Here is a 9,779-nt window from a genome sequence, read left to right as displayed (position 1 = left end):
ATTTTTATTCTTTATCTGATGGGGTAAATTACAGGCTTGATTTTTAAAATCTCAAAATGTTGTAACATTCCTACTTCTTGTGCGTGGTGGTAGAGAGATTGGTGGAAACAGGGCCGCGACGTGAACGCGCTTTCCATGACCCCGCTACCTTCGGTGTAAACCAGCATATGCAGTTCCTTCTCACACATGTTAACACTTTATTTTGTTTGGTATGCATGCGTATCGAGAAAAATTGCAAACTAAAATAACACAATATTTCGCCCAGCAGCATCATAAAATACGGCGAATAGTAATTGTATTATAAAATACAGAGCCGCGCCCGCTGGAGAAAGTGTGACCGTGTGCTGGAGCCAGCCAGGCCCGCTCGGCTCTGCTCGGCGGCCACTGGCTCCGGCTTCACATGGCTCTCATGTTGCGGCGCTCGACGGTTCCCCCTGCTGGCCGCGCAGCCCCGGCCTCCCGCTCACTTTCCCCCGGCTCAAGGTCGCTGTTTTCTCTCTCTGGCTAGTGGGTCAACTTAGGACAGCGGCGCCGTGCAACAGCAACCCGGCCTGAGGGAGGGAGACCGAGCCGCCTTGCCATCGCCGCTCTGCAAGGTACCACCACCCACCCACCCCCCTCCCCTCCCCAAGGCTATTTTGTCTCCATGGGGGAGGGAAGAACAGCAGCGAGCGAGCGAGCGAGCGAGGCGTGTCATTCTGCAAATGTTTGTGCGTTTTGATGGGTGGGGAAATTGAAAGGACAGAACTTTACCCACCCGAGCCCGCTAGATACGTGAGTAACACTCAGGCTCGCTGACGTGCAGGATTATTGGGGGGGTGGGGGGTTGTCAACGAACTGCATTGACTAGCCGCCAGGGTGAGATCTTGCAGTCGGGGTCGGGGTCGGGGTCGGGGTCGGGGCACTGGCGGGGCGGGGGACGGAGCGCTGTCTTTAAATGGCGGCCAGGGCTTGCATGGGTCCTGGAGTATGTGGCTCTAACTCTGCCCCACAACAGAGCCTATCCCGCCAGCCCTGCAGCCCTGCAGCCCTGCAGCCATGCAGCGTCCCGCACGGGAGAGGCGGGGGGAGCGAGTCCCCGCCTGCCACGGCCGCCGTGGGTTGGCTGAAATGCGTTACTACATTGGAGCGCAGGTTCGATCCCGGGGAGATACATTGTGGCCACTGACAGCCCGGCCCGGCCCGGCCCGGCAGCATCACTGGCTGCAGGGCGCTGAGTCATTTATTTTAATCAATTACAAGTGATTTGGTCGTTGAGGAGGGCTTGTCAGCCCCCTCTTGGTTATAAACAGAGCTCACCCATCCCGCCCACCAACGCCAAACGTCACTCATCCCTTCTTTCCAGAGATGTTGCCTGTCCCGCTGAATTACTCCAGCATTTTGTGTCTATCTTTAGTTTGTGAGAACGTTGGCTTCTTGCAACTTTAGAGTCTGTCCAGTTACGTTACAAGGATTCTGGTTTAAAATGCCTTCGCTAATTTACTGCAGCAGCACATCAGGATGCGATGCAATGCAATGCAATCCCTTCTTGCAGATCCTTCAGATAGTACGCTGGTTTTGTTTGGCCTCCGCCGGGTTTTTCGTCCCGTTGCTACTCTGCTTGTTGGCGGGGAGGGATTGTACAAAGTGCAGCCAGGACCAAAGATCTTTGGCCAGGACTGGCGTTCCCAGCGCATTCCTTCAACTCAACGTGTCAGTTCAGTTGGTCTTCACGTTCCTGGTGTGACGATTGACGCTTGCTTCGTGTACGGTCGATAGGTAGATGCAGCGGATAGCGCTATGGATCGTTGTGCAGAATACTGAATAGCCGAGGAAAGAATCAATCAGCAGCCGGGCGTCCACACATATTGCGCTGTGTACAGGCGTTCAACGCCCAGTGTGTCCATCTGATTTGAGGTAGTTGAAGCCGAGGATTTTGCTCTTGGACATTTCTGTGGGGAGTCACGGTATTGTTGTTAATTCGTTGTTTATGTTGAATGACATTTTGCAGTCTGGTTCGGCAGTAACCACTTTGCCTCAGCTTGTTTGTATTTGTTGGGGGGAGTTCAGCCCGAGCTCTGCGCGCAGGCGACGTTGCCCTCTCCGCGGTGGCAGTAAATGATGCCACTAAGTCTCCAGGCGACCGAAACACCCTTCGTTGCTCCTTGTACCTCAAACCCAGACACGCTGGCTGTCATTGGATTGCAGGAGAAGTAATGGCGAATAAATCGGTCGGACCGGACAGGTAAAGTTGAGTTGTTTGCTACTGCGTTCACATGCAGCAGGGGTGTAAATCTGGCAGTGACACGAGAGAGACGTTTTAGCCATCACGCTGAACAGTAGTACAGCACAGACACTGCCCCTTCGGTCCACCCTCACTGACATTAGATACCCAGTTAAAAAAACACAATCCAGAAAGAAAATCGCGCCTTTTCCATTCGTCTAAATGTTTTTTGGCAGGAAGTGAAACTATAGCACATGGGGCAGAACATTTTGAAGTGTGATGTCACTTGATTTTGTTTAATTGGAGGTTAATTAGAGTGCACTTCTTTACGTTCTTGACGTCCTCTGAGCGAGGGCTATGTATGTAGTTTGTTATACTATTCTTATACAAATGTAAAGCACTTTGGCCAACGAGAGTTGTTTTTCAAATGTGCTATATAAATAAATGTGACTTGACTTGACGTTATTTTTCCATTACTTTCCGGTTTTCATTTCTTTACTATCCGTGCAAGTTTTGACATTGAATTGCCTATTCTAATTCCTGGCTCAATAAGAATCTACAGACTAATTAAGGAGAAAATCGCCATTTTCACTCAGCCCCTCTGTTGTGGTAACTTAAAACTGTAAGTTGCTTTGGAAGAGCCAGCGAGGCTAAACATAAAAATACAGTGCAGGTGTACTGCATCGTCAGCACCGTGTGTATGCCCCCCTGACGGGTAATATCTTATTAAGTAATACTTTATTCTGTGAACAATTTGGCCAATTTAGTACAATATTTAGAACTGTAAAATATTTAATCGACTATGAAGTGCTTTGGGATGATAAAAATAAAGAGTGTGAAATATGTAGTGTTTTCTTCACGGCGTTTGTTGTAGTTAAACTTGTCACAGGTAATACGGTAACTGCCATACGCAGATTAAATTACAGTCTGTTTGCAAGGGAATAGGTCCACAAAGCTGGATCTTGGATGTATAAAGTGGTCTCAGTTTTGGAATATTTTTTTTTTGTCTTTTTCACTTTTTTTCATTCTGTATTCACATTACACCCTTGTGCAAATTAATTGAATCGAGCATGCACTCATATATATCAAGTCAATATACATGTCACAGAGGTACCTTTCATTCATTATCATCTTTCCATTATATCTTTAGTACATTATATTGTCCACTGGGTTCTTTATCAAGTCTTTGACATGATTTGGCACGGCTAATACCACAGCTAAATTATAGACTCGATGTGCTTTTGTATTGTGGTATAGTCCTATAAATTCATGTCATGCAGAATTGGGCCATTCAGCCCGCCAAGTCTACACCTGCCATTCAAACACGGCTGATCTATCTTTCCTTCTCAACCCCATTCTCCCACCTTCTCTCCGTAACCTTTGACATCCTTACTAAATCTCTGGTTTAAAAATCCCAATGACTTGGCCTACACAGCCGTCTGTGGCAATAAATTCCACAGATTTACCATGCTCTGGCTAAATAAATTCCTCCTCATCTCTTATAATATATACAATATACAAATTTATTGTCATTTGAGCCCCAGTGAGACTCAAACGAAATTTTGTTTCCACAGCCATACAAACAAAAACAATGTCCTACAGACATACACACAATTAAGTTCACACAAACATCCATCACAGTGAACCCACTGTGTTGGAAGGCAAAGTCTTTTCTCTCCCCTGCTCTCAATTTCTCTCCCGATGTCCAAGCCCCAGGCGGGTGATGCTAAGTCCCACGGCCATTTTAGGATAGAAACGGTCTTCTTTTCTAGAAGTATGTCCTTTAATTCTGAGGCTGTGCCCACTGGTCCTAGACTCTCCCACTAGTGGAAACATCCTCTCCACATCCACTCGATACAGGCTTTTCACTATTTGGAAGGTTTCAATGAGATCCCCCTCATTCTTCTAAACTCCAGCAAGTGCAGGCCCAGAGCCATCAAACATTCATCATGCATTAACCCATTCATCCCTGGAATCATTCTCATACTCGACCCTCTCCAATACCAGCACATCGCTCCTCCGATATGGTGCCTAAAACTGTTCACAATACTCCAAAACACCACATCCCTGCTTTCTTTGATAATTGACCACAAATTCTCAGATTCAGGTCAGGTTGCTTACCAAGACATACACCCCCTTCTGCTGGAAATATTAGGTCACCGTCTTTGATGTGTGGCACGGTGCAAAGCCGTGCTAGAATATCACAGATCCAGCTGGAAAAGCCTTTGCCATCTTCGGCACCCCACTTCCCTACAATACAGTGATGTATTGCAGCGGTCTCCTCATTCCATCAACTGGGCGCAGCGGACCAACACTACAGAAGCTGAATCAAACCCCCAGAACACCATCTTTTGACGAGTGTTTGATGAGTGTGTCGATGCGGCATTTTCTCACTGGCTCTCAGGCTGATTTGTGAACATGTTGTGGTTGGCCCTAAACCAGTAAACGGCTTTCATCACTGAATAGTACCTTCGGTCCGCGATGTCCAATCGATATATTTTATGGCCCACTGGTATTGTTTCTTCTTCACCCCAGCAGTTAGTTGTTTTTTCACAGGACTTCTGGCTATTCCATTGACTTCAATGAGGCATTGGCGCGCAATGCTTGAGCTTATTGAGCAGCAGCTGCTGCATGTTTCAAAGGGCCACGATGATGCCGTGGCAGCCGCCCAGCCCGGGCCCTGCTCGCCCCGAAGTCCAGGATCCCGAGAGGAGGTGGAGGGAATCGGGTGGCAGACATTAGATAAGCGATGGTAGGAAGAACCGGGGTGGGGGGGGTTCTTACTTTCAGTGAGTTGGGGTGTGAGAGTTGAAGATGGGCCGAGCAAGGAGAAGGATGATGGTTCGTGGGACCACCGGACAGAGACGACAGCTGCAGCAGGCCTTGATGGCCAGCCATAGCTGGGACTGTGAAATGGCGAACAATGTTGATGCAAAGTTATGAAGTATGTTCGCTTCCTTGGAATGGTATCTATTTTTTGAATTGCCCGAGTTCTTCTCAAATGATGATAAACCGCGCATGCGCAAATTTGTCTCCTCTTCTGTCAGTCGCCGCCACGCAGATTGGTAACCTCTCCTGTCAGTCCCTTCCTGCACCATCGCCACACTGATTGGACAGGTCCGCTGTCAGTCATGGGTGGCGCTCGCCTCGCCCGAAGAGGAGAATATAAAGCTGAAGGAGCGGAGTGAGCATCACTTGCACTCCACCGGCTGGAGCTGCGTCTGCGGGCGCCTCCGTGGTGCCGAGCGGTCGAGCCCACTTCACGGCCTCCGTGGTGCCCAGCCGCAGGTGCCGTCGGCCGCTTCGGCCAACCCAGGCTTCTGCCCGCAAGGCCCCGGCCGGGGTTCCACGCGGCGGTCCAGGGGACATCAAGACCACGGTGGTGAGGCCTCGCGACGATGGGGCCGTGGCGGCTGTGGTGGAGCCCTGCGGCGGTGGTGGGGCCATTGGCAGTGGTGGAGCCTTGTGGCAGCAGTAGGGCCTTGCGGCGGAGGTGGGGCTGCGCCAAATTTCAAAATCCGTGGAGAAATCTATCTCCCTCTTTTTTCAGCTTTTTCCTGTCTCATGTCTGGTGGGGGAGGAGGGGGAATAGAGGAGGGGTTGAGTGGGGGAGGGAGTGGCGAATAGAGAGAGAGGAGGGCAGCGGGGAAGGTGAGGAGGGATAGTGGGGGGGATAGAGGGAGGTAAGGAGTGGGGAAGGTGGGGGAATAGAAGGATAGGAGGGGAGAGGAGTTGTGGAGAGAGGGAGGGATTAAGGGAGGAAGAGAGGGGAAAGATCCTGGGGAGGTGATGAGAGATAGTGGATGGATTGATGGAGAGGGGTAGGGAGGGAGAGGTGGAAAGTGGGGAGGTGAGGAGGGAGAATGGGGGTGGAGGGAGGGGAGGGGGGAGTAGGAGTGGGGAATAGAGGGTGAGCAGGGCAGTGGGGTAAGGTCAGGAGGGATAGTGGGGGGATGGGGGAGGTGAGTGGGGGATAGAGGGATAGGAGGGGGGTAGGGAGGGGAGAGGAGTAATGGAGGAAGGGAGTGACTGAGGGTAGGGGAAAGGAGAAGGATGGAGAGGTGAGGGAGGGATTGCAGAGAGGAGGAGGAGAGGGGAAAGAAGAGGAGGGGAGGGAGTGCTGGGGATGAGGGGAAGTGAGCTGCGCCTGCGCAGTTGGGGGCTATGCGTGAGTGGTGGAATATTGCGTTGGGGAAGGGGTGAGTGGTGGAATATTGCGTTGGGGGAGCAGACCCAACGGGTCTGCATTTAGTCTATTTGGTTTTAAATACAAGAACAATTGGTGGACATAGAAACTCATCATATGAAAAAGTAGCAAAATCAGCCCATGATTCAATTAATTTGCACTATAATGTAATTATATATGCAACTTGAATCAAGCATTCCTGTGTATTTGTGGCTGACCACCAGTTCTTCTGCACTGCATTGATGTAATCTCATGCACGATTCTATTGGCAAGATTTTTTCTTCGCCAATTCCACTAGTCCCAACTGACCTAAATAGTATTGCAGCCTCTCAGTGCCACTAATTAAAAATTCCACCCTTCTGTTTAATCCCCTTGTGCTTCTTGCATCTATAATTCTCTTATTCACCACCATCTCAATTTCCAATCCTCTGTGATCTCTTGTGCATTCCCACTATTGGCAGTTCACAGTTGAAAACTGTCACCTGCATATCACACTCCTCTGGCATTCTCTCCCCTTAAGTTTATTTTAAATTACCTGATGCTACTACCCCTTTGCCATTCAATTTTGTTGTATATGCATCTGAAGTGTATATATGTTAAAGGTATGATTTAAAGGCAGGTTTAAAGCAAGGCATTTTGAATAAAGACATGCGACTTAGACTTATTTTCTTCCAAGTGTAATGTTTTTACTTGAATAATCACTGCCTGTCCCATCATGTTGTGGGGTAACTGCCTCATTTTAAACACTGCTAGGAACAGGCCGTTGTAACCTTTGGTAATTTACCTCAGCAGATTGCTTGCAATAACACAAACAATTAGATGTCTCTTCATTGGAGTTCAAGTGGACATGAATAATCTACAGATATTTTGTTTGCATTTATTCCAATGACAACAGTAAAGTGAAGCTGTGTGAAACCAGTTAATTACAATGCAAGATGCAGCGTATATTGCTGCAGCTACAAGTAGAATGCTGTCCACCCTCTCCCCAGATTCCTCTTCTCAAAGTTGGCATTCACCCCTCAGAAAACATACTTCAAGTTTAGGCAATCTGGTGCAGAAATTCTGGATGAAAACTGTTCCTCGGCAAGGCACTACAGGCAGCTCCTGTGATGTGTGTGGCTCAAACCCACAGCCCACTGTGCATGTTCTGATCCCATTGCTGGAGATCAGTTGAAGTTCTGTTGCCTTTAATGATCATGTTGTTGATGGTGCTTATAGTTTGGGAAATTAAGGGCTTTGATTACAGAATAAATTATTTGATTGCTTTTCAAAATGAGATACGTTGCATTCAGAAAGTATTCAGGCCTCTTCACTTTTTCCACATTTTGTTACGTTACAGCCTTATTCTAAAATTGATTAAATTCATTTTCTTTGTCATCAATCTACACACAATATCCCATAGTAAAAAAGCAAAAACAGGTGTTTAGAAATTTTTGCAAAGAAATATAAAAGAAATAAGTGAAATATCACATTTAAATATTCAGACAATATGCTATGACACTCAAAATTGAGCTTAGGTTCATCCTGTTTCTATTGATTATCCTTGAGATGTTTCTACAACTTGATTGGAGTCCACCAGTGGTAAATTAAATTGATTGAACATGATTTGGAAAGCCACACACCTGTCTATATAAGGTCCCACAGTTGACAGTGCATGTCAGAACAAAAACCAAGCCATGAAGCCGAAGGAATTGTCCGTAGACCTCCGAGACAGGACTGTGTCGAGAAACAGATCTGGGGAAAGGTATTAAACAATTTCTGCAGCATTGCAGGCCCCGAAGAGCACAGTGGCCTCTGTCATTCTTAAATGGAAGAACTTTGGAACCACCAGGGCTCTTCATAGAGTTGGCCGCCCGGCCAAACTGAGCAATCGGGGGAGACGGGCCTTGGTCAGGGAGGTGACCAAAAACCTGATGGTCATTCTGACAGAACTCCAGAGTTCCTATGTGGCGATGGGAGAACCTTCCAGAAGGACAACTATATCTGCAGCACTCCACCAAGCAGGCCTTTATGGTAGAGTGGCCAGATGGAAGCCACTCCTCAGTGAAAGGCACATGACAGCCCACTTAGAGTTTGCCAAAAGGCACCTAAACAAGATTCACTGGTCTGATGAAACCAAGAATGACACCTGAATGCAGAGCGTCACGTCTGGAGGAAACCAGGCACCGCTCATCATCTGGCCAATACCATACCTACGGTGAAGCATGGTGGTGGCAGCATCATGCTGTGGGGATGTTTTTCAGTGGCAGGAACTGGGAGACTAGTCAGGATCGAGGCAAAGATGAATGGAGCAAAGTCCAGAGAAATCCTCGATGAAAACCTGCTCCGGAGCGTTCTGGACCTCAGACTGGGGCGGAGGTTCACCTTCCAACAGGACAATGACCTAAGCACACAGCCAAGACAATGCAGGAGTGGCTTCGTGACAAATCTATGAATGTCCTTGAGTGGCCCAGCCGGAGCCTGGACTTGAACCCGATCGATCAACTCTGGAGGGACCTGAATATAGCTGTGCATTGACGCTCCCCATCCAACAGGACATAGCTTGAGAGGATCTGCAGAGAAGAATGGGAGAAATTACCCAAATACAGGTGTGGCAAACTTGTAGAGTCATATCCAAGAAGACTTGAGGCTGTAATTGCTGTCAAAGGTCCCTCAACAAAGTACTGAGTAAAAGGTCTGAATACTTATGTAAATGTGATATTTCAGTTATTTATTTTAAATTACTTTGCAAAAATTTCTAAACACCTGTTTACACCTTTTTATTATGGGGTGTTGTGTGTAGATTGATTATGAAAAAAATGAATTCAATCCATTTTACAATAAGGCTGTAACATAACAAAATGTGGAAAAAGTGAAGGGGTCTGAATACTTTCTGAATGCCCTGTAAAATTGACTATAATGAGGAGAAATGTTGAGAAATTATAAACCAATATTAATGCATTTATCAGGACTAGGCTGCCTTGAACATGTTACTCTTGGGCCCTGTGTAGTATTGGTTCATTTATTATCAGTATGCTAAGATGCAGTGAAAAACGTCCAGGTAAATCAAGTCATACTTTACAAGCAGTGCTAAATGAGAATCAAGAGTGCCTAAGATAATGTTATAGCTACAGTAAAAGTACAAATTAAAACAAATCCAATGGCTGCAACAAGGTAGATGAAGACATTGGGAATACATATTTAATTTATGAGGTCCATTTGATAGTCAAACAGCTGGAAGATGGTGTTCTGCAATCTGGTGGTATAGAACAGAATGGTAAATCTACAGCATACATTGGAATTGTCAAGGGAGCACAAACCTTTGGAAGCAGGTGATGTTTTGAGGTTAATGTATGAGCATAAGAAAACAGTGATCAATTAATAAATCCAATACGGTGGTGTATCAACCTC

General features: G+C 47.1%; 1 protein-coding gene across 4 annotated transcripts in view; it reads left to right on the top strand.

The window, feature by feature from the left end:
• The first annotated feature begins 345 nt into the window (after nucleotides 1-345).
• Nucleotides 346-9,779, top strand: part of thrb (thyroid hormone receptor beta) — a 238,234-nt gene continuing 228,800 nt past the window's right edge. The window contains exon 1 of one of the 4 annotated variants that reach the window (XM_033046930.1): nucleotides 346-596. The gene's annotated coding sequence lies outside the window, so the exon portion shown is untranslated. Of the gene's footprint in view, nucleotides 597-635; nucleotides 775-1,143; nucleotides 2,225-9,779 lie in introns of those variants that run through there. The other 3 variants (XM_033046913.1, XM_033046922.1, XM_033046903.1) reach the window with 3 other exon arrangements.

Source organism: Amblyraja radiata, chromosome 2 (assembly GCF_010909765.2).
Source record: "Amblyraja radiata isolate CabotCenter1 chromosome 2, sAmbRad1.1.pri, whole genome shotgun sequence".
NCBI classification, from domain to species: Eukaryota; Metazoa; Chordata; class Chondrichthyes; order Rajiformes; family Rajidae; genus Amblyraja; species Amblyraja radiata.
The sequence above is the reverse complement of the archived record's forward strand: the minus strand, read 5'-3'. Positions and strand labels throughout refer to the sequence as shown.